This window comes from Lissotriton helveticus, chromosome 5_1 (genome assembly GCF_964261635.1).
Source record: "Lissotriton helveticus chromosome 5_1, aLisHel1.1, whole genome shotgun sequence".
Classification (NCBI taxonomy): Eukaryota; Metazoa; Chordata; class Amphibia; order Caudata; family Salamandridae; genus Lissotriton; species Lissotriton helveticus.
In genome coordinates this window covers 1,965,079-1,988,963 of record NC_136065.1, presented here as the reverse complement: position 1 = coordinate 1,988,963, position 23,885 = coordinate 1,965,079, and positions in this window count along the sequence as shown.

Genomic DNA, 23,885 nt, shown 5'->3' with positions numbered 1-23,885 from the left:
CTGGCCCTTGCTTTCCTGTGAAGGAGAAGCCCCTCAGTCCTTGCTGGCCTGAGTAAGAAGCCATCTTCGATTCCTGCGTGGGTTGCAATTGCCAAGGCCTGTTGACTCCGAATCGAGATCCGACACCGCCAACAGCGAGAGCCTTTGTGGGACAGTCCGTATCCAGCTCCTGGTTGTCGTCGACACCTCCTGGTCAATGTGGCTGCAGAGACAAGCTTCACGACATCACCTGATTGCTTCCCGACATCGCCTGGTTCCTTCCTGGTTCCTTCCTGGTCACTGGCTAGTGACCCAGACTCTGTCCCCTCTGCTTTCAGGTACTCTTCATCCTCGATCCACCCTTCGATCCAACCGGACTCTTCTCTCCTGGTCGCCTGCAGCATCTTTTCTCCAAGGCTCCATAGAACTCCACGACGAAACCCGACACACTTTGACACCTATGCACCCGCTTCCTGTGGGTGAGGTAACGCGAGTACTCTGGTGCTCCTGTAGTGGTTTACACCTCTAGTGTCCTAGTTTTAAGTGGTTTAGTTCTAGTCCAGTTGGAAGACTCCTAACTCTTTAACTTTCTTACTTTACGCACCCATTGACTTATATTGGTGCATGCGTGTGCATTTAGACACTGCACCCGCATCCTGTGGGCCTCCTGCTCCCTAACTACTGTTAGTCCAGTGTAGCCCCAGCAATTCCCAAGGCCCTAGGCCGTACCATTGTTCGTGACGTGGTACTTATACCACTATTTTAGTATTTGGTTTAATGGGCCACCAGGGCCTATCCATATTGTGCAACTTATTGTATGTTATATTAAGTTCCTTGTTATACACTTGAGCTTCTATGCTCATAAAGAGTACAGGGGGTTGTTAAGAAATAAATACATATATATTTTGAATATATAACCTGTGTGGTGTCCTTTCATTTGGTATTAAAAGGTTTGCATATGGTAAAAGAGCTGGCTTCACATGCCCTCTTGAGTTTAGCCTAAGACTGCTTTTGTCCATGCTACCACTAGGATAGCTGGTCTATAAGGTTGACTTTACAACCATCACCATAAGGGTTGTTTGAACTGGTGCAAGTTGCTCACTAGAATAGTGAACATCATATACCAGGCCAACCTCTCACAGCAGACACCTCTAATATTTCCCTAGATCTATCTGCTTTTCAGCTCTCACAAAAAGTGAAAGGCCCCACACACAAGAAAGGCCATACCTTAGACCCTGTTTTTTCCAACAACGCTGAGCTGTCAGTGGGCGATCCTCTTCCTGTGCCTTGGACGGATCACTTTTTAATTCCCATCTCACTGAAGCCACTATCTCCACCCACTATCACTGATCCCATTATAAGGAGAGACCGTCCTTGGTCCAAGCTTTCTGTTGAATCCTGGATCACGGCTCTTGAAAACTCTGAGCCTAAATCAGACCTCAGCCCTGTCTTAGCCTTAGAAAGCTTTACTCACTGTTTGACAATGGTTTACCTAGGGAAACACGAACACAAAAGTGTGAAGGGCTTTTCACATGAAATGTATATGATAAATGTCTAAGTTGTGATATGATGCAATGTTGCAAAATAAAAACATGTTTATAAAAATTAACACTTTACTCACTGCATAGAGTCTTCACTCGACACAGTCATCCCGGTTACTTCTAGCTACAAAAAAGTGAGAGAGAGAAGGTCATTATGGTACTCACCTAAACTCTGTTCACTAAAACAAATCTGCAAGAGACTGGAGAGGAAATGGAGGATAGACTACAATGAATCAAGTAAACTAAAGTATAGAGAATCTATAAAACTCTACCAGCTGGAAATAAAGAAAGCACAAGCGCTTTATTATGAAGGAAAAATTAACTCAGCAGCCAACACCCCCCGGGAAATCTTCAGCATCGCAAAGAACCTTCTAGAGCTTCCACCCTCAGACACAGAACAAATTGTCTCGACGGCCCTGCTAAATTTTTCCACGGAAAAATTCAAGACATCTGTAATACATTTCCTGGTCTCATGTGCTCTATTGACCCTCTAGCAACAGAGAAATCTCGTCTCTCTACTAAGCAGGTACTGGAGGAATTTCCCGCTATGAATTTGGATATGGTATCAGGAATTCTTTCCCAAATAAAATCAGGCTCCCCTCTCGACCCAGCATCCCTACACTTCCTATGTAAAGTCAAAGAAGTAGTGCTTCCAGTTATATTAAAGGGATAAACCTATCCATTTCTTCTGGCTTAGTTCCAGCCCCCTAGAAGCATGCCATGGTGAAGGCTTTACTTAAAAAGCCCTAGCCTAAACCCTGCTGTTCTGGGTAACTACCACCCTATCTCCTTGATCCCTGGGATCTGTACGACTCTAGAGAAATATGTCAACACGATCCTCTCTGACTTCCTGGAAACTCATAAACTCCTACACTACTCACAGAAACTGCTCCGCCGGCCGTGGTTGAAGAATCAAAGAGAATTCTTGATCAGGGAGGAGCAGGAGCCGTCATCCTCCTCGACGTAAGCCCTGAATTTGACACGGTCAACTTTGAAATTCCTTTAAATAGACTTAGTATGGTTGGAGTCTCTGGTGGTGCCATCACCTGGCTCGGGTCCTATTTAGATGGTGGATAATTCCAGGTATTTGCAGGAGACTCTGTTTCTAAGAGCTTCCCGCTCAGCTGCGGAGTGCCTCAGGGTTCTTCCCTGAACCCCACACTATTTAATGTATTACATGAAACCGCTCGCAGATATTATTTTGCCATACGGGATCAAAATTGTCACATACGCCGACAATACACAGTTGGTGGTTGTTCTCAAGCACCACCAGAGCACCCCATACGACCCGGAAGCTTGCTTAGTGAAAGTGGCCTCATGGATGGACCACTCCTGTCTTAAACCAACTGGACGAAAAACAGAGCTAATGCTCCTGGGCAACTCTGAGTAATAATAATAATCCATATTTGTAAATCGCGAACAATCACCCGTAAGGGTCTCCAGGCGCTGGGACCGTCGGGAAGATTAAGGAAGCTATTACCCAGAGTCACATGGTGCTGGGCTAATCTTCCGCCGGTGCCGGGAATCGAACCGTGATCCCCAGATTCCAGCGTCAGTCACCATTGCCGCGGCACCACACCTCTCCCAGTATGGAGCCTAAGTTAGCCTGGCCACCATGCCTTGGCCCTGCCCCCAACCCTAATACTAACATCAAAAGCCTAGGTGTCTTTCCAGAAAAATCCTTTAAATTCGACCTCCAAGCAGTGATGCCGGCCGGGGCCTGCTATGGCATTCTCAGACTCCTGCGGAAAATCCTTCCTCCGATTCCTAAAAGAGCAAGAAGAATCATGGTCCAGGCCCTGGTCCTCTCTCGATTGGACAAAGGGAACTCCCTCTATTTGGGAGCTCCTAACTCAACGATAAGGAAACTCCAAGGCCTTCAGATCTGAGCCGCGCGGCTGCTACTTGGCGCGCCCAGAATTCAGTTTGAATATTTACTCGTCTTCTTTGTAGCGCTTCCCACCACATACTGCACCTATGGTGAATGCACAAAAGCAAAATGATACATTTTTAAAATGTGTTCCCTCACACACTCACTGGCGGGTGTAATGACGTATAGCAGGTGAATCTGGAATAGGACACACTGTGAAATATTGCTAATTCTTCACAGCTTGTTATCCAGCTAAATATAAATCTTTTTATTAAACACAACATTTCATGTATAGCAGTTTCCTGGTCCTTGTGATGTTTCACATCAGCTTCTCAATCCCTCAATGTCACCACTTCCCTCTCTCCTGACCCTTTCAACTAACCAAGCTCCCTTAATATGTTTTATTCTTTTTTCCAGTAAAACTAAATCATGCAATCTCTTACACCATCTTCTCTTAAAGCGCACCTGTTCTTTGTTACAGGTTAACTTTTTCTTCACTCCCTAAACTGACAGCACTTTGTTTACTTTTCGAATTTAAGAAATGTTCAATTCGTTTTGCCAATTAACTGGCCAGGAACAAAGTTATGATCAAAATATTAAGTGAGGCAAGAAATAATTGGAAAAAACTCTCAAACTGGTGAAAGGTTTGTGATATTTTGCTTTTGGAAACAAATGACCTGTTTTTCTCCAGGGCTTGTCCTCTTTTGAATCCAAGTCACCCCCAGTGGTGGAACCCCATTAATACTTCCAGGGGCTTCAAGATCAACACCTTTTACTTTCCTCCTGTAGGAAAAAAACTAAGGTGAAAATTACACATGGAACTATTTTTTAATCTTCATTTGTGCAATTTGTGCATCAATACTTCATGAAATAAGACAAAGAATGTTCTTATTTTAACCCTTCTAACGTGACTCAGACACCGAGATGCATTTGAGCAGTTTAACCCTCTAGCGATGAAATACAGTTGAAGAGACAAAGAATTAGCACTTTTCATAGTGTGACTTTGTAACATAGCACAAGGTTGAACACACCAGGACATTACAAATGGATTTAATACAAGCCAAGCATTCGGGGATGGGGCAGAGAAGGGACAATGTTCTTCTACATAAAACAATATCTAATTTTAATAAGAAAGATGACAAAGAGAAACACACGGTACCTTTGCATATCTGCAGCGAGCAGCAGTCAAAAGTGCCAGCACGGGGAGTAAAGTGCCGAGGCTAATGTTAACCTTAATACACCTTCTTAACTTACCTTAGACAGCTCGAGAGCAGTTCAGGCTCATCAGCTGAGGCCCTGGAGCTGCCTCAACCCCTCCAAGACATGAAAACCCTATCCCCAGACCCCTCTCCGGGGCAGGTGTCCACGGGGTCCTCGTCCATCCCCAGACCCCTCTCCTGGGCAGGTGTCCACAGGGTCCTCGTCCCACCCCCAGACCCCTCTCCTGGGCAGGTGTCCACAGGGTCCTCGTCCCATCCCCAGACCCCTCTCCTGGGCAGGTGTCCACAGGGTCCTCCTCCCATCCCCTGACCCCTCTCCTGGGCAGGTGTCCTCAGGGTCCTCGTCCCATCCCCAGACCCCTCTCCTGGGCAGGTGTCCACAGAGGCCTCGTCCCATCCCCAGACCCCTCTCCCGGGCAGGTGTCCTCAGGGTCCTCGTCCCATCCCCAGACCCCTCTCCTGGGCAGGTGTCCACAGGGTCCTCGTCCCATCCCCAGACCCCTCTCCTGGGCAGGTGTCCACAGGGTCCTCGTCCCATCCCCAGACCCCTCTCCTGGGCAGGTGTCCACAGGGTCCTCGTCCCATCCCCAGAACCCTCTCCCGGGCAGGTGTCCAGAGGGTCCTCGTCCCATCCCCAGACCCCTCTCCCGGGCAGGTGTCCACAGGGTCCTCGTCCCATCCCCAGACCCCTCTCCTGGGCAGGTGTCCACAGGGTCCTCGTCCCATCCCCAGACCCCTCTCCGGGGCAGGTGTCCTCAGGGTCCTCGTCCCATCCCCAGACCCCTCTCCCGGGCAGGTGTCCACAGTGTCCTCGTCCCATCCCCAGACCCCTCCCCTGGGCAGGTGTCCACAGGGGCCTCGTCCCATCCCCAGACCCCTCTCCTGGGCAGGTGTCCACAGGGTCCTCGTCCCATCCCCAGACCCCTCTCCGGGGCAGGTGTCCACAGGGTCCTCGTCCCATCCCCAGACCCCTCTCCTGGGCAGGTGTCCTCAGGGTCCTCGTCCCATCCCCAGACCCCTCTCCTGGCCAGGTGTCCACAGGGTCCTCGTCCCATCCCCAGACCTCTCTCCTGGGCAGGTGTCCACAGGGGCCTCGTCCCATCCCCAGACCCCTCTCCCGGGCAGGTGTCCTCAGGGTCCTCGTCCCATCCCCAGACCCCTCTCCTGGGCAGGTGTCCACAGGGTCCTCGTCCCATCCCCAGACCCCTCTCCTGGGCAGGTGTCCACAGGGTCCTCGTCCCATCCCCAGACCCCTCTCCTGGGCAGGTGTCCACAGGGTCCTCGTCCCATCCCCAGACCCCTCTCCCGGGCAGGTGTCCAGAGGGTCCTCGTCCCATCCCCAGACCCCTCTCCCGGGCAGGTGTCCACGGGGTCCTCGTCCCATCCCCAGACCCCTCTCCTGGGCAGGTGTCCACAGGGTCCTCGTCCCATCCCCAGACCCCTCTCCTGGGCAGGTGTCCACGGGGGCCTCGTCCCATCCCCAGACCCCTCTCCCGGGCAGGTGTCCAGAGGGTCCTCGTCCCATCCCCAGACCCCTCTCCCGGGCAGGTGTCCACAGGGTCCTCGTCCCATCCCCAGACCCCTCTCCTGGGCAGGTGTCCACAGGGTCCTCGTCCCATCCCCAGACCCCTCTCCTGGGCAGGTGTCCAGAGGGTCCTCGTCCCATCCCCAGACCCCTCTCCGGGGCAGGTGTCCACGGGGTCCTCGTCCCATCCCCAGACCCCTCTCCGGGGCAGGTGTCCACGGGGGCCTCGTCCCATCCCCAGACCCCTCTCCTGGGCAGGTGTCCACAGGGTCCCATCCCCAGACCCCTCTCCTGGGCAGGTGTCCACAGGGTCCTCGTCCCATCCCCAGACCCCTCTCCTGGGCAGGTGTCCACAGGGTCCTCGTCCCATCCCCAGACCCCTCTCCTGGGCAGGTGTCCAGAGGGTCCTCGTCCCATCCCCAGACCCCTCTCCCGGGCAGGTGTCCACGGGGTCCTCGTCCCATCCCCAGACCCCTCTCCTGGGCAGGTGTCCACAGGGTCCTCGTCCCATCCCCAGACCCCTCTCCTGGGCAGGTGTCCACGGGGGCCTCGTCCCATCCCCAGACCCCTCTCCCGGGCAGGTGTCCAGAGGGTCCTCGTCCCATCCCCAGACCCCTCTCCCGGGCAGGTGTCCACAGGGTCCTCGTCCCATCCCCAGACCCCTCTCCTGGGCAGGTGTCCACAGGGTCCTCGTCCCATCCCCAGACCCCTCTCCTGGGCAGGTGTCCAGAGGGTCCTCGTCCCATCCCCAGACCCCTCCCTGGGGCAGGTGTCCACGGGGTCCTCGTCCCATCCCCAGACCCCTCTCCGGGGCAGGTGTCCACGGGGGCCTCGTCCCATCCCCAGACCCCTCTCCTGGGCAGGTGTCCACAGGGTCCCATCCCCAGACCCCTCTCCTGGGCAGGTGTCCACAGGGTCCTCGTCCCATCCCCAGACCCCTCTCCTGGGCAGGTGTCCACAGGGTCCTCGTCCCATCCCCAGACCCCTCTCCTGGGCAGGTGTCCACAGGGTCCTCGTCCCATCCCCAGACCCCTCTCCTGGGCAGGTGTCCTCAGGGTCCTCGCCCCATCCCCAGACCCCTCTCCTGGGCAGGTGTCCTCAGGGTCCTCGTCCCATCCCCAGACCCCTCTCCTGGGCAGGTGTCCACAGGGTCCTCGCCCCATCCCCAGACCGCTCTCCTGGGCAGGTGTCCTCAGGGTCCTCGCCCCATCCCCAGACCCCTCTCCTGGGCAGTGTCCTCAGGGTCCTCGTCCCATCCCCAGACCCCTCTCCTGGGCAGGTGTCCTCAGGGTCCTCGTCCCATCCCCAGACCCCTCTCCTGGGCAGGTGTCCACAGGGTCCTTGTCCCAGACCCCTCTCCTGGGCAGGTGTCCACAGGGTCCTCGTCCCATCCCCAGACCCCTCTCCTGGGCAGGTGTCCACGGGGTCCTCGTCCCATCCCCAGACCCCTCTCCTGGGCAGGTGTCCCAAGGGTCCTCGTCCCATCCCCAGACCCTCTCCTGGGCAGGTGTCCTCAGGGTCCTCGTCCCATCCCCAGACCCCTCTCCCGGGCAGGTGTCCACAGGGTCCTCGTCCCATCCCCAGACCCCTCTCCTGGGCAGGTGTCCACAGGGTCCTCGTCCCATCCGCAGACCCCTCTCCTGGGCAGGTGTCCACAGGGGCCTCGTCCCACCCCCAGACCCCTCTCCTGGGCAGGTGTCCACAGGGTCCTCGTCCCATCCCCAGACCCCTCTCCTGGGCAGGTGTCCACAGGGTCCTCGTCCCATCCCCAGACCCCTCTCCTGGGCAGGTGTCCACAGGGTCCTCAGCCAAGATGGAAAAAGGGCCACAACGTTTCACAATGTTTCTGTTTACCCTGAAACCAACGCTGAAGGGGTTAAGGTTTGGCATTCATCAACGAAAGGAAATGACATCATCACTGCACTCCAGAAACACATCTGGAAGACAGAGACCCCATCAGTCTTGGGATTGCACGATTCCCTTAGACTGTCCTCTTCCAACACAAAACATTATAGGGCCGCCCTATCATTCTACAAGACACTGAACATTAGGGGCAGAATAAAAACATATTGAACCAACATGAACAGCCGGGACTAGTGCCACGAAGCCTCCGTCTGGTGTGTCTTGAAAGTTTTCCTCAACATGTGTCATGTTCGTCTCATCAGAAGCGCCGACGGGAACTTGTGTCTCTAGAGTGGCGGTGGGTGCAGGGGGGGGGCCATGTGTGGGTGAACTGGAAATAGAAACCTAACCTGGCATCAGGAGTGAAGGTTGAGTCCCTGACCTGCTGAGTGATGCTCGGTCCTGTGTCGGGGGTCCCTCACCTCCAGTCTCCGGGCCGCGCTCCTCCTCTGTGCGCATCTCTGGACGGGGCCCCGCACTCCCTCTGTCTGCCCATCCTCCGGCCGGGCCTCTCTGCGGGGGTGAGCGGGGCCTGGAAGCAGCAGGGGTCCATGGTCTCAGAGGCCGGGCCTGGACTCAGGGGGCCTCTCTCTCTCTCTTTCTCTCGTCTCCTCGGAGGGGCCCCTCGTCTCCTCGTGCGCACGGATTGCGCAGGGTGTGGCCCCCAAGGGCGGGGCCCTTTATATCCCAGAGGTTCCAGAATGTTCTGCGATGTTCCAGGGCCTGGAGAGGGCGGGGCTTGGGGGCACGTGGCCCCAGCGCTACAGGCCCCCTGGAGCTGCAGGTGTTGAAGTTTGATGGCGGCTGCAAGGACTTTACCATCGGCCGAGAACGAAGAGTTCAATACATTATAAATCATCGATCACCAGCGCTGAACTCAGCTCTGCATTGTTCACTCCCTGCACTAACCTTCATTACCAGCAGGAGATCCAATGACCGAGCCCCCCCTGGGGACGCAGCTTTGCAAACCCCCTCCCCTGCAGCTCAAATCCTTCATGGGTTTTTCTAAACGCGCTTTTTGTTTTTTTTGCCCCAGTTACTTACGTCCTGCACATTGTAGCCCCTCTGCATTTTAACCCCCCTTTTAGAGTTTTATCTATTTTACTATTACTTTTTTTCTAATTTATATTACTTTTTTTCTAATTTATATTTACTTGCTCGTTTTTTTTGTAAAGGATTTTAAGTCATCACACAATAAAGAGATTCTATTCATTCATTAACAAGCATTTACAATGCAACGGTTTCGCCTTTGTAAAAGTTAGAGCTATTGACATTGTAAATGACACATTTTTTATTTATGTGTTTTGTTTTTGAAAACTGATAAATAAATGGCATTGTCATTTACATTGCCAATAGCTATTGCAATAGCGAGACCTATTGCATTTGCACACACACGCACAGAGAGCCACACACACACACAGAGCCACACACACACACAAAGAGCCACCCACACACACACAGAGCCACCCACACACACACGGAGCCACCCACACACACACAGAGCCACCCCCACACACACACAGCCACCCACACACACACAGAGCCCCCCCCACACACAGAGCCCCAACACACACAGAGCCCAACACACACACACAGAGCCACACACACACACACACACACAGAGAGCCACATACATACACACATCTTAATGATCTTTCTTCCTCTCTGTCCTCATCGGCTCCTACCCTGACCGACCTCTCTGTGGAGAATCAGGCGGCTGCCATTAACACCTGGCTTTCCTTGGCTTGTGACCGGGCCGCTCCATTAAAAAAGATCAGATCAGCCCGCCCTCACGATGCTCACAAGTGGTTTACCAACGACCTCAGATCCCTGAAATTAGAGCTCAGGCGCTCTGAGCGTCGCTGGCGCCGTAACTACTGCCCCACCCTCCGCCTCAACTACAAGGCTCTTCTAAATAACTACAAACTGGCCATCTTAGCGGCCAAATCCAAATATTTTACGGAGCGCGTAGCCCTCTCGGCCAATAAATCTCGCGAGATTTTCTCACTGGTGCGTAGTCTTGCCACCTCCGACCGTGCTAGCCTTTCCCCTGCTCCTTCTCAATCTTTCTGCCATTCTCTTAATGATTATTTTATCAATAAAATAATCACCATCAAGGCTAACATTCCGATCGTGCTCTTACCTAACTTGCCGGATCATTCCCTCTCTTCCTCCTCTGTCTTGGATCGCTTCAAGCCTATTTCACCTGAGCTCTTCCGCAACCTTCTTGTTAAGGTCAAGTCCGGTTCTCCGGCGGATTGTGCACCCGCTCGGATCCTTAGAACCCTATACACCAGCTGCCCTACCCCTCCCTTAACCCTTCTCAATTCTTGTTTAGCTCTGGGTTCTGTCCCCTCTCTCTTTAAAACTGCCATTGTGCTTCCTATCCTGAAGAAAGCTGGCCTGGACCCCTCCCTTCCATCTAATTTCAGGCCGATCTCCCTTCTTCCCTATCTTGGGAAGATTCTTGAAAGCTACGTGACATCTTGTCTCTCCAATTACATCGAGGAGAATAACATCCTGGCCTCTCACCAGGCCGGCTTTCGACCTGGCCACTCTACTGAGAGTGTGGTCCTTGCGGTCCTGGATGAACTGAAAGGGAAGGCTGACAGCAATCTCCCCCAGGCCTTAGTCCTCCTGGATTTGTCCGCTGCGTTTGATACGGTCGACCATGCCATTCTTCTCGACCGTGTCAGCGCAGCGGGCATCCAGGGTACCGCCCTCTCTTGGATCGCATCCTTTCTTCAGGGCAGATCACAGGCAGTTCACCTCTCTGATTTCTCTGCACCCCCCCTCCCGGTCACTTGTGGGGTACCCCAAGGCTCTTCTCTTTCCCCTCTTCTCTTCAATCTCTATATCCGCCCCCTCATTTCCTCTCTTCTTGAGCTGGGGGTCTCGGTGTATAACTACGCAGATGACCTCCAGCTCGTCTTTGACCTATCTTCTCCTACTCACTCTCTCCCCAAGCTCAGCTCTACTCTTGTCTTTATCTCCCAATGGATGAGCTTCAATCATTTGCTCACTAATCCTGACAAGACAGAGCTTGTTCTCACCGGTGGTCCCTCTAACCCCTGGTCCTCTGTTCACTGGCCCCTTTCCTTTGGTCCTCCCCCCTCCCCAGTTTCTTCTGTCCGGACCTTGGGCATCAAGATCAGTAATGATCTCTCCATGCATGCGCACATCAGTTCTGTCGTCTCCTCTTGTTTTCTTTCCCTCCGCCTCATTCGAAAAATTTCCCGTTTTTTTTCTGTGGATGCCCTCAAAGCCATCATTTCTGCCCTTATTACATCCCGCCTGGATTATGGAAATGGCCTGTACGTAGGCATTCCGGCCTACGAAACTCGTCGGCTCCAGGCCATCCAGAACCAGGCGGCCCGTCTTGTCCTTCGTCTCCCTAAGTTTTCCCACACCACCCCTGTCCTTAAATCCCTTCACTGGCTCCCCGTTCATTTTAGATCCCAATTTAAACTTGCCTGTTTGGCTTTTCGGGCGCATGCCCGCTCTGCTCCTCTCTTTATCAATTCTCTAATCTCTTCTCACGTCCCTTGCCGTTCTCTTCGTTCGTCTTCTCTCTCTCTTCTTCACGTTCCCCGCTTCCGCAAATCCCGCACCGGAGGCACCCGCTTCTCGGTGCGGGCTCCCCAGATCTGGAATACCCTCCCTCTCTCTATTCGTTCCATTCCTATCTTTTCACACTTTCGTAAAGCTCTCAAAACTTTCCTTTTTCTTCAGGCTTTCCCTGGCTAAATCCCTTGGACCCCTGGCAGATACGGTTGTGTTCCTCAGCGCCAGGAAGCCGCTTGGCCGCAGTGCGCTCTAGAAGTTCTTTTTTCATTTCATTTCATTTCATTTCATATGGAGCAGGTGGAGTCTCGTAGTGGGGTTAGAACAGAGGACTTATTTTTATCAAAGAAATCCTCTAGTGATACTTTCCTACCAGTTTTGTTTAGGTGTTATTTGATTTATTGCACCTGCAAATGGAGCTGTCAACACCGGGCAGTTTGTGGATTTGCAGATCATAAAGTTGTTTTGCCTCTAAGCCTTGCTGGCAGCCGTCGTGGTTCTTGAACTAGCAGCGCTAATGGTCCAAGCTAGTGGAGGCCCAAGCGATTGCATGTGCTTTTTCAGACGGCTTGTCTCCTTTTGGCCTTTGTATTACCTCGCCACTGGTAGAACAGTCTGGGCAACAACTTCCACCTAACAAAAAATTGAGTTTGCTTGCTTGGACCTATGGTTGGCCGTAGTGTCAGTCGGCTCTCTATGGGGGGCCAGGGTGCTGCTGAAGACATCTGGGAGCAAACGTAAAGGATCGTAGAAGCCTATTGGCTGCTGCATCACCAAAATGGTGCTGCATTTGCCCTTCTCTCTTTTCTGGGGGGTGGAGATTTTGATTTGGGTTTTTTTTTGCCTTATTTTTTTATGGACTCCCAGAATCTTTTCTAGTGGAGCAATGTGCCATTAAGATGCTACTTATATGATGTTGCACTTCTTGTCTGATGGTGTGCCTTTGTTTGCCTTTGCTTTTCCTTGCAGGAGTGACAGACTGCTTATGATGAGTGTCTGCACGGGCATGTAGAGGGGGATAGTCGTGGGGAGGTAACTCAAGAACTCCAGTAGGGCAGCTGTGAGCAGTCGGGCACACGGCCCCACATGTCGCTCCTGGGCTTACCCAGGCCGCCTCCACAGGATCAGGCCTCCACCCGTACGCCATGCCGTCTAATGTCGAGCTCTTGCGGCCCTCAAGCAACTCTTTCACTTTCCCAGTCTGCCCTGAAGTAGCCCATGTTCCCATAGGCCCCAAGAATGCAGCGCGATCCACTCGGGACCTGCTCCCCGCCCGTGCAGCACACTGCACTTCCCTCACGTAAGCATGCCCTACCTCCTACTGTGAGTGAGTGAGCTATTTCGGACATCTTGCCGAATCCTGGAAGCATCTCTGGGTGCTGGTGAAACACCATCCAGAAATTAGGCCTAGGGCGAGGCCGGCAACAGCACAGGGAGGGTGAAGCAGGCCCCCTGGGGCCGCCTCCGACTCTCAAACTGCACGAGCAGCACAGCGTCGCATGGGCGTTTGGCATCCCATTCCGGAGCCGCTCACCAGCCGGAGAGCTGTAGGCGAAGGAGAGGGGAGGCTGTTGCCTTTGATGTTAAACACAGCCCCCTGGTCCCTCTCGAAGCCGGCAGCAGTATCCCAGGCCCTGAAGCTACGTGTTCCTCCCTACTGATGTGCTGACGTGCCGACGTGCTGATCGAGGATGATCAAGGAATCAGAAACAAGCAGTCAAACATACATTCCAATCATTCTTTTCAATGTTAAGGAAAAGGTTCTCAAAAGCATTACTTACAGTAACTGGAGGTTCCTGACGAGAAAGGAGCATTACGTGAACCCACCCGCTCACCCTAGCTCCTAGAAAAAAATGGCGGCCGCAAACATCCTGCCCAAAAAAAAAAAGTAAACCCCCACAATGGGCCCACCTCCGCATTACGTTTTAAAAGGGGCGGAGAGGGAAAAAATCGCCGGGACGCCCACGAATCGCCTCGGTAAATGACGGACAGATCTCTCTTCCAATGGCAAGCCTCCATTTATGGAGCTAGCCAATGGAAGAGAGAGGCGGAACTAAGGCCATACTGTTCTAACATAAGACTTCGCCTGCGCAGCGGACGCCAGGCGAAACCTAAAAAACGAGGCTCCAGCAGCGCAGCTTGCACCAAGGTCTCACTCTCGCACCGATTATGACATGCACGTGCTTTAACCCCAGCAGCGCCAGTCCTGAGGATGCCATTGCCCTCCGCCCCTCTCCACGCCAGTCCGAGGGAGGCCCCCGCCCTCCCAACCCCATGGGATGGATGGGGTTGAATGCTGGGGTGATGTGCTCGATACTGGGTGGTGGATGGGGTTGTATGCTGGGGGGATGTGCTCGATACTGGGTAGTGGATGGGGTTGTATGCTGGGGGGATGTGCTCAATACTGGGAGGGTCGGTGGGGTTGTATGCTGGGGGGATGTGCTCGATACTGGGGGGTGGATGAGGTTGTATGCTGGGGTGATGTGCTCAATACTGGGGGGTGGATGGGTTTGTATGCTGGGGTGATGTGCTCGATACTGGGGATGGGTGGGGTTGTATGCTGGCCGGGGGGTGATGTGCTCGATACTGGCGGGTGGATGGGGTTGTATGCTGGGGTGATGTGCTCGTTACTGGAGGGAGGATGGGGTTGAATGCTGGGGTGATGTGCTCGTTACTGGGGGGTGGATGGGGTTGTATGCTGGGGAGATGTGCTCGATACTGGGGGGTAGATGGGGTTGTATGCTGGGGTGATGTGCTCGATACTGGGGAGTGGATGGGGTTGTATGCTGGGGTGATGTGCTCGTTACTGAGGGTGGATGGGGTTGTATGCTGGGGTGATGTACTCGATACTGGGGATGGGTGGGGTTGTATGCTGGGGTGATGTGCTCGATACTGGGGGGTGGATGGGGATGTATGCTGGGGGTGATGTGCTCGATACTGGGGGGTGGATGGGGTTGTATGCTGGGGGGTGATGTGCTCGATACTGGGGATGGGTGGATGAGGTTGTATGCTGGGGTGATGTGCTCAATACTGGGGGGTGGATGGGTTTGTATGCTGGGGTGATGTGCTCAATACTGGGGATGGGTGGGGTTGTAGGCTGGGGTGATGTGCTCAATACTGGGGGGTGGATGGGGTTGTATACTGGGGGCATGCCCTACCTCCTACTGTGAGTGAGCTATTTCGGACATCTTGCCGAATCCTGGAAGCATCTCTGGGTGCTGGTGAAACACCATCCAGAAATTAGGCCTAGGGCGAGGCCGGCAACAGCACAGGGAGGGTGAAGCAGGCCCCCTGGGGCCGCCTCCGACTCTCAAACTGCACGAGCAGCACAGCGTCGCATGGGCGTTTGGCATCCCATTCCGGAGCTGCTCACCAGCCGGAGAGCTGTAGGCGAAGGAGAGGGGAGGCTGTTGCCTTAGATGTTAAACACAGCCCCCTGGTCCCTCTCGAAGCCGGCAGCAGTATCCCAGGCCCTGAAGCTACGTGTTCCTCCCTACTGATGTGCTGACGTGCCGACGTGCTGATCGAGGATGATCAAGGAATCAGAAACAAGCAGTCAAACATACATTCCAATCATTCTTTTCAATGTTAAGGAAAAGGTTCTCAAAAGCATTACTTACAGTAACTGGAGGTTCCTGACGAGAAAGGAGCATTACGTGAACCCACCCGCTCACCCTAGCTCCTAGAAAAAAATGGCGGCCGCAAACATCCGGCCCAAAAAAAAAAAAGTAAACCCCCACAATGGGCCCACCTCCGCATTACGTTTTAAAAGGGGCGGAGAGGGAAAAAATCGCCGGAACGCCCACGAATCGCCTCGGTAAATGACGGACAGATCTCTCTTCCAATGGCGAGCCTCCATTTATGGAGCTAGCCAATGGAAGAGAGAGGCGGAACTAAGGCCATACTGTTCTAACATAAGACTTCGCCTGCGCAGCGGACGCCAGGCGAAACCTAAAAAACGAGGCTCCAGCAGCGCAGCTTGCACCAAGGTCTCACTCTCGCACCGATCATGACATGCACGTGCTTTAACCCCAGCAGCGCCAGTCCTGAGGCTGCCATTGCCGTCCGCCCGTCTCCACGCCCGTCCGAGGGAGGCCCCCGCCCTCCCAACCCCATGGGATGGATGGGGTTGTATGCTGGGGTGATGTGCTCGATACTGGGTGGTGGATGGGGTTGTATGCTGGGGGATGTGCTCGATACTGGGTGGTGGATGGGGTTGTATGCTGGGGGGATGTGCTCAATACTGGGGGGTCGGTGGGGTTGTATGCTGGGGGGATGTGCTCGATACTGGGGGGTGGATGAGGTTGTATGCTGGGGTGATGTGCTCAATACTGGGGGGTGGATGGGTTTGTATGCTGGGGTGATGTGCTCGATACTGGGGATGGGTGGGGTTGTATGCTGGCCGGGGGGTGATGTGCTCGATACTGGCGGGTGGATGGGGTTGTATGCTGGGGTGATGTGCTCGTTACTGGAGGGAGGATGGGGTTGCATGCTGGGGTGATGTGCTCGTTACTGGGGGGTGGATGGGGTTGTATGCTGGGGAGATGTGCTCGATACTGGGGGGTAGATGGGGTTGTATGCTGGGGTGATGTGCTCGATACTGGGGATGAGTGGGGTTGTATGCTGGGGTGATGTGCTCGATACTGGGGGGTGGATGGGGTTGTATGCTGGGGTGATGTGCTCGTTACTGGGGGGTGGATGGGGTTGTATGCTGGGGTGATGTGCTCGATACTGGGGATGGGTGGGGTTGTATGCTGGGGTGATGTGCTCGATACTGGGGGGTGGATGGGGTTGTATGCTGGGGGGTGATGTGCTCGATACTGGGGGGTGGATGGGGTTGTATGCTGGGGGGTGATGTGCTCGATACTGGGGATGGGTGGGGGTGTATGCTGGGGGGATGTGCTCGATACTGGGTGGTGGATGGGGTTGTATGATGGGGATGTGCTCAATACTGGGGGGGTCGGAGGGGTTGTATGCTGGGGTAATGTGCTCAATACTGGGGGGTGGATGAGGTTGTATGCTGGGGTGATGTGCTCAATACTGGGGGGTGGATGGGTTTGTATGCTGGGGTGATGTGCTCGATACTGGGGATGGGTGGGGTTGTAGGCTGGGGTGATGTGCTCGATACTGGGGGTGGATGGGGTTGTATGCTGGGGTGATGTGCTCGATACTGGGGGGTGGTTGGGGTTGTATGCTGGGGTGATGTGCTCGATACTGGGGATGGGTGGGGTTGTATGCTGGGGTGATATGCTCAATACTGGGGGGTAGATGGGGTTGTATGCTGGGGTGATGTGCTCGATACTGGGTGGTGGATGGGGTTGTATGCTGGGGGGATGTGCTCAATACTGGGGGGGTTGGTGGGGTTGTATGCTGGGGGGATGTGCTCGATACTGGGGGGTGGATGAGGTTGTATGCTGGGGTGATGTGCTCAATACTGGGGGGTGGATGGGTTTGTATGCTGGGGTGATGTGCTCGATACTGGGGATGGGTGGGGTTGTAGGCTGGGGTGATGTGCTCAATACTGGGGGTGGATGGGGTTGTATGCTGGGGTGATGTGCTTGATACTGGGGGGTGGTTGGGGTTGTATGCTGGGGTGATGTGCTCGATACTGGGGATTGGTGGGGTTGTATGCTGGGGTGATGTGCTCGATACTGGGGGGTGGATGGGGTTGTATGCTGGGGTGATGTGCTCGTTACTGGGGGTGGATGGGGTTGTATGCTGGGGTGATGTGCTCGATAATGGGGATGGGTGGGGTTGTATGCTGGCCGGGGGGTGATGTGCTCGATACTGGGGGGTGGATCGGGTTTTATGCTGGGGTGATGGGGTTGTATGCTGGGGTGATGTGCTCGATACTGGCGGGTGGATGGGGTTGTATGCTGGGGTGATGTGCTTGTTACTGGGGGGTGGATGGGGTTGTATGCTGGGGAGATGTGCTCGATACTGGGGGGTAGATGGGGTTGTATGCTGGGGTGATGTGCTCGATACTGGGGATGGGTGAGGTTGTATGCTGGGGTGATGTGCTCGATACCGGGGGGTGGATGGGGTTGTATGCTGGGGTGATGTGCTCGTTACTGGGGGGTGGATGGGGTTGTATGCTGGGGTGATGTGCTCGATACTGGGGGGTGGAGGGGGTTGTATGCTGGGGGGTGATGTGCTCGATACTGGGGATGGGTGGGGTTGTATGCTGGCCGGGGGGTGATGTGCTCGATACTGGGGGTGGATGGGGTTGTATGCTGGGGTGATGTGCTCGATACTGGGGGGTGAATGGGGTTGTATGCTGGGGTGATGTGCTCGATACTGGGGGGTGGATCGGGTTTTATGCTGGGGTGATGGGGTTGTATGCTGGGGTGATGTGCTCGTTACTGGGGGTGGATGGGGTTGTATGCTGGGGTGATGTGCTCGATAATGGGGATGGGTGGGGTTGTATGCTGGCCGGGGGGGGGATGTGCTCGATACTGGGGGGTGGATCGGGTTTTATGCTGGGGTGATGGGGTTGTATGCTGGGGTGATGTGCTCGATACTGGCGGGTGGATGGGGTTGTATGCTGGGGTGATGTGCTTGTTACTGGGGGGTGGATGGGGTTGTATGCTGGGGAGATGTGCTCGATACTGGGGGGTAGATGGGTTGTATGCTGGGGTGATGTGCTCGATACTGGGGATGGGTGGGGTTGTATGCTGGGGTGATGTGCTCGTTACTGGGGGTGGATGGGGTTGTATGCTGGGGTGATGTGCTCGATACTGGGGGGTGGATGGGGTTGTATGCTGGGGGGTGATGTGCTCGATACTGGGGGGTGGATGGGGTTGTATGCTGGGGGGTGATGTGCTCTATACCGGGGGTGGATGGGGTTGTATGCTGGCCGGGGGGTGATGTGCTCGATACTGGGGGGTGGATGGGGTTGTATGCTGGGGTGATGTGCTCAATACTGGGGGGGAGGGGATTGTTATTGGAGTCTCTGCCGATTCTCTGACCCCAAGCTCCGTTTGTAGGAACAAAATGACCGTGTTGCAAGGAAAAACGGTGGATTGGAATGTGACTTCGAGTGATTAACCAAAGCAAAGATACACTGAAGGAACACACCCCTTAAACACTGTCCGGGATGAGGCGCTCGACGCTGAGCCACAGCCACTGCTGGGGGGGCTCATTTTAATTCAGTGACTTTGGGGGGGCTCATGTTAATTCAGTGACTTTGGGGGGGCTCATGTTAATTCAGTGACTTTGGGGGGGCTCATGTTAATTCAGTGACTTCGGGGGGCTCATGTTAATTCAGTGACTTTGGGGGGGCTCATGTTAATTCAGTGACTTCGGGGGGCTCATGTTAATTCAGTGACTTTGTGGGGGGCTCATGTTAATTCAGTGACTTGGGGGGGGGGCATGTTAATTCAGTGACTTTGGGGGGTTCACTTTAATTCAGTGACTTTGAGGGGGCCATGTTAATTCAGTGACTTCGGGGGGCTCATGTTAATTCAGTGACTTTGGGGGGCTCATGTTAATTCAGTGACTTTGGGGGGTCATGTTCATTCAGCGACTTGGGGGGGGGCATGTTAATTCAGTGACTTTGGGGGGGCAATGTTAATTCAGTGACTTTGGGGGGGCCATGTTAATTCAATGACTTTGGGGGGGGCACCAGCCACGTAGCTTGGGGAGAGCGGGGGGGGGGAGGGGGCGGTCCGCCCTGGGCGGCACTATTTTTGAGGTGGCCGTGCGGAACTGGAGGTCCGTTACGGCCACGGCGGCCTTTATAATTTATTTGGGAATGAACACAGTTGTCCCCAAATAAATAATAAAGGCGGCCGCAACGGTCCTCCAGTGCCGGCCGCCCGGGGCCCGTCCAGGCATGATGACACTGCCTTCACGTTAGATGTCAGCATGGTTACTGCTTGCTATGCAGTCCGTCAAGATACATCAATTTTGCAGACGCAGATCCAATCATTGTGCCCGAGGCCTGCACCAGCCCCCGTAGCTGAGCTGGGGTAAGGCAAGCTGGACCTGCGCAGGATGAAGGTTTCTGGAAAGGCGCCACGAAGGAAGGGCAAATTAAAAGGGGCAGATTTATGAAGGCCTTGCGCCGCCGGTGCGTCATTTTTAACATGGGAAAAAGTGACGCACCGGCGCGGCGGCGCAAGGCCTTCATAAATCTGCCCCAAAGTGCGCACTGCTCGCTGCTAGAAATAAAACTGTCTTTGTCTTTGAGACAGTACATTCTCGGCGTGAGTGAGACCCCTGCTGCTGCTCGAAGACTTCCATAGTTGGCAAAGCCAAGGCTCAGGCACAAGGCTCAGGCAGTCGTGACTATGATGCTTCTGTCGAACATGGAAAAGGTAGGTCTGTGTGTGTGTTTGTTCCCTGATTTAAAAAAACAAGAATGATTGTGAGCGGGGGCGAGAGGGAGCCCGGGATCTTTCTAGCATTCGCTTTTGTACATTTACACCGGCAGTTTGTCTGAGTAGTATCATTTACGGGATGTTTAATTCTAATCCATGTTATAAAAATGTATATACACACTCACCTGTTGAAATGATAAATCTCTTAATATTATATACCAAATATAGAAATCCAATGCACCATGTAGTTTCCTAAAGGGAACATCGTAACAGACACAAAGCCATTTGTACCATTTTCCAAGAGGTAAAAGCTATTTAAATCAGATTCTTTTAGTTCTACTTCTTCTACGTTTCGATCCCACAACAATGACACATTTAAAATACATTACAGCTTTCATTTAAAAGAAGTAGTTGCACAGTTGAGGCTGTCTTTTTAGCTCTGGAGACAGAGCGTGTTCTATGAATTAATTAATTTTTTTAGAAAAAATAAAACGTGCAGTGAAAATAGGATATTATATTTTTTTATCATGCAATATAAAACCCATATGAAAATCTAGAAAATACTATTATTTGCAAACACTCCTAGTACATTGGAGTGGGGACCCTAAAAGCATGCATGCCCTGTGATCTGTTTTAATGTGTAGCCCTGTTTCTACCCTGTGCAGCAGCTGGGCCCGGAAGTGACGTGTTCCAACTGCTCTCCTTCTGTTAAGGGCAGAGATGGGATGCTGAGGTCAGAACTCATCATATTGCTGCCTCCCTAACAGTGATTCAGTGGTTTGTGACCCAGAGACAACAGAATGTGTTGCTAGTGCTTAACCAGATGTGGGGGTTGCCAGGTGAAGCCCACAACCACCAGCACTGATTTTAGGGGACCAACATTTAATTTACCTCAACAAACTTTGAACCAGAGCCTCGGAGAGGAAAAACACAGAAGGGAGAACGAGCGAGGAAGAGAAAAACAATGACAAAGAGAAAGTAAGGAAGAAAAGTAACTTGTACATGTGAGATGTAGAGGCCGGGAGTGTCTGGTGGTGGGTTAAAGAGGCTTGAGGTACAATCAAGAGTTGCAGTCTTTGTATTTAGTATCCCAACCTTCCATGACTCCGGCCGAGCTTGTCTGAGGTAAAGTTTGAGCCCTGGCACTTATTCTTTTACAAGTTAAGCACTGGAGCCGGTGTGTGTTTGTAATAGACTTTCTGGCACCTAATGGGAACTAATGAGTAATGTGTACTTTCTATTTCGGTGCCCTTCCTCTGAAGGTGCTAACTCGTGTATAACTAATGAGCACAAGTGAGAGGCTAGTGCACCCAACATGCAAGAAAAGTGTCAGAGGAGGTGTTTTGATAAATGATCTAATTGTTTTAATCTCTAATGTAACTTGTATGAGATACGCTGTTGAAGAGCATTCTATCGCCTGGTGATTACATGTCCACCATTCTTTGGCTGAGGGCCAGATGGGGGCTGCTGAATGGTCCCCGGAAACAATGCAGCCCATTCCGGAAGTGCTTTTCCAGCCGGTTAATCTGATGACGGTTTAATTGGCGACATAGCCCTGTTTGCAAAGGTCAGTGTGAATTTTTTTTATTTTTTATTTATTAGGTTTTTTAAGGCAGCAAACAGGACAGGAACAAAAGAGCAAGGACAACAATAATATACAAGTTACATTGCCAAAATCATACATTTGACCCCATGTCCCCTTACTGACCTATCCACTTTATTATAGGGGACCATAAATTACTTCCAAAAGTTTTTTTCCTTATACCCTTCAACTTATACAGAGCAATTTCTAGATGAAACATATACAAGAGCTTTGTTTGCCACATTATGAAATTCGGTGGTTCCTCATCAAGCCAGTGCAATGTAATACATGCACGAAGTGCAGACATGCAAATAAAAATAAAGTATTCATCTGAATCAAAAACTTGTCGAGTCGTGCTCTCTTCACAACCGAAGATAACCAATGGTGTTGTAATCTTAATCACAATACCCAGATTACCTGAAATAAAACACTCAATATCAGCTATCAGTTGGCCCAATTTGGGGCATAAAACAAACATATGTGCAGCGTCTGCTGCATAAAGATTACACCGATTACACGTTGTCCCCCTCCCAGAGTTCCATTTGGCTATCTTGCCCGGTGTATAGTATAGCCCGAAAATTGACATATAATGCTGGCTTATCAATGAACCATTAAGTAATACCTTACTAGCAATCGCCAAGCTTCTTTCTAAATTGACACACTCAACACCCAGTTTAGTTTGCCACTTAATCGCTCTTAATTCTAAATCATTCTCAACTTTCTCCATAAGTAATTGATATAAGTGCCCAATTTTCTGCCCTCCCTTAATTGCTTTAAACAGCATAATTTTTCCCAATGCCAATGTAGAATTAGATATTTTCTGAGCACAGAAACTTCGTACTTGTAGGTATTTAAAAAAGTCGGCTCTCGGTACCTGATGTTCTATCCTTAAATGCTCAAAAGATACAAACTCGCTTCCCTGAAACAAGTCCCCCAGCTTATTAATCCCCAGATTATGCCACCTAGATAGAACTCCATCATGAAAAATGTCAGGTAAAAAAAAACAATTCCTTAATGGAGTATATATATTTATGTTAGAGCCTAACCGATATCTTTTTTTAATAGTCCTCCATATGATGAACGCTGCTTCAACAGTTTTAAACTTTGTTTTTTTAAAGTAACTGGGTTCGATAATACGGTTAAAACATTGTTTAGCCTCCGAACCCAGGAGCATCTCGTAGATGGATGGCATCATATATTCCTCTGTAGAATCTTCCGATAAGATTAAAAAGCCCATATGTTGCAAAATCGCACACCAAAAATAAATGTGAAAATTCGGTATACCCCATCCCCCTTTTTCCCTTGACATCACGCATCTTTTAAATGCTCTCCGGGCCCGGTGGTACCCCCAGAGAAATCTTGAACACATCCTATCGATTCGGCCAAAATAACCAGAAGATATCAGTAAAGGTATTGATCGAAATATGTACAAAAACTTAGGGAAAATGAGCATTTTTATCACATTGCTGCGACCTAGAAGTGAGAGCTTCAGATTGTTTAATCTTTCCAGGGTTTTATTCGATGTGCTAATGATAGGATCTAAATTAATAGGGATAATTTTTTCCATATTGGCAGTGATCTTTATGCCTAAATATGTGGCCTTCTCATCAAGTTGTAGATTTACTGGACGACCGGCCACTGAATGGATAAGCTGTGTCTTATCGATATTTAATTTATATCCAGAAAGCCGGCCAAATTCCTCCGCAGACTTCACTATAATAGGTAGGGCACTACTCAACTCTGATGTCACTATAGCGATGTCGTCTGCGTAAGCGCAAACTTTAAAGTCAAAATTATTTATCCGCACTGGTTTAATCACCAGGTTGCTCTCCAAATGGGCGATAAACGGGTCGATACATAGAGCGAACAGCAAGGGCGAGCAGGGACAACCCTGCCTCGTCCCCCTTGCTATTCGCACCATCCCTGAGCTCCTCCCTGATATACGAATAGTGGCAGATGGTTGAATATACAGTGATTTCATTCCATTGACAAATTCCTCTGGAATCCCCTTTTTTGCCAGCACATACCACAGAAAGGTCCTTGTGACCCTGTCGAACGCTTTTTCAGCGTCCAACAGGGCCACGCCTACAGGGTAACCAGTCCCCTGTGACCAATCCAGCAGAGCTATTATTCGCCTTATGTGGTCTGTGGCGCCTCTTCCTTGTATAAACCCATGTTGTCTTATAGATACAAAGACTGGCATCAGATCATTTAACCTGCTGGCAATCAATTTTGAGTACATTTTACTGTCTGAATTTAACAGAGAAATAGGTCTGTACGACCCCATTTCATCTTCCTTTTTGCCTTTCTTTTTTAATATCACAATGGTAGCTTCTGCCCATAACCGTGGAGCCTTTCCTAGAAATGCTTGCTGACATATA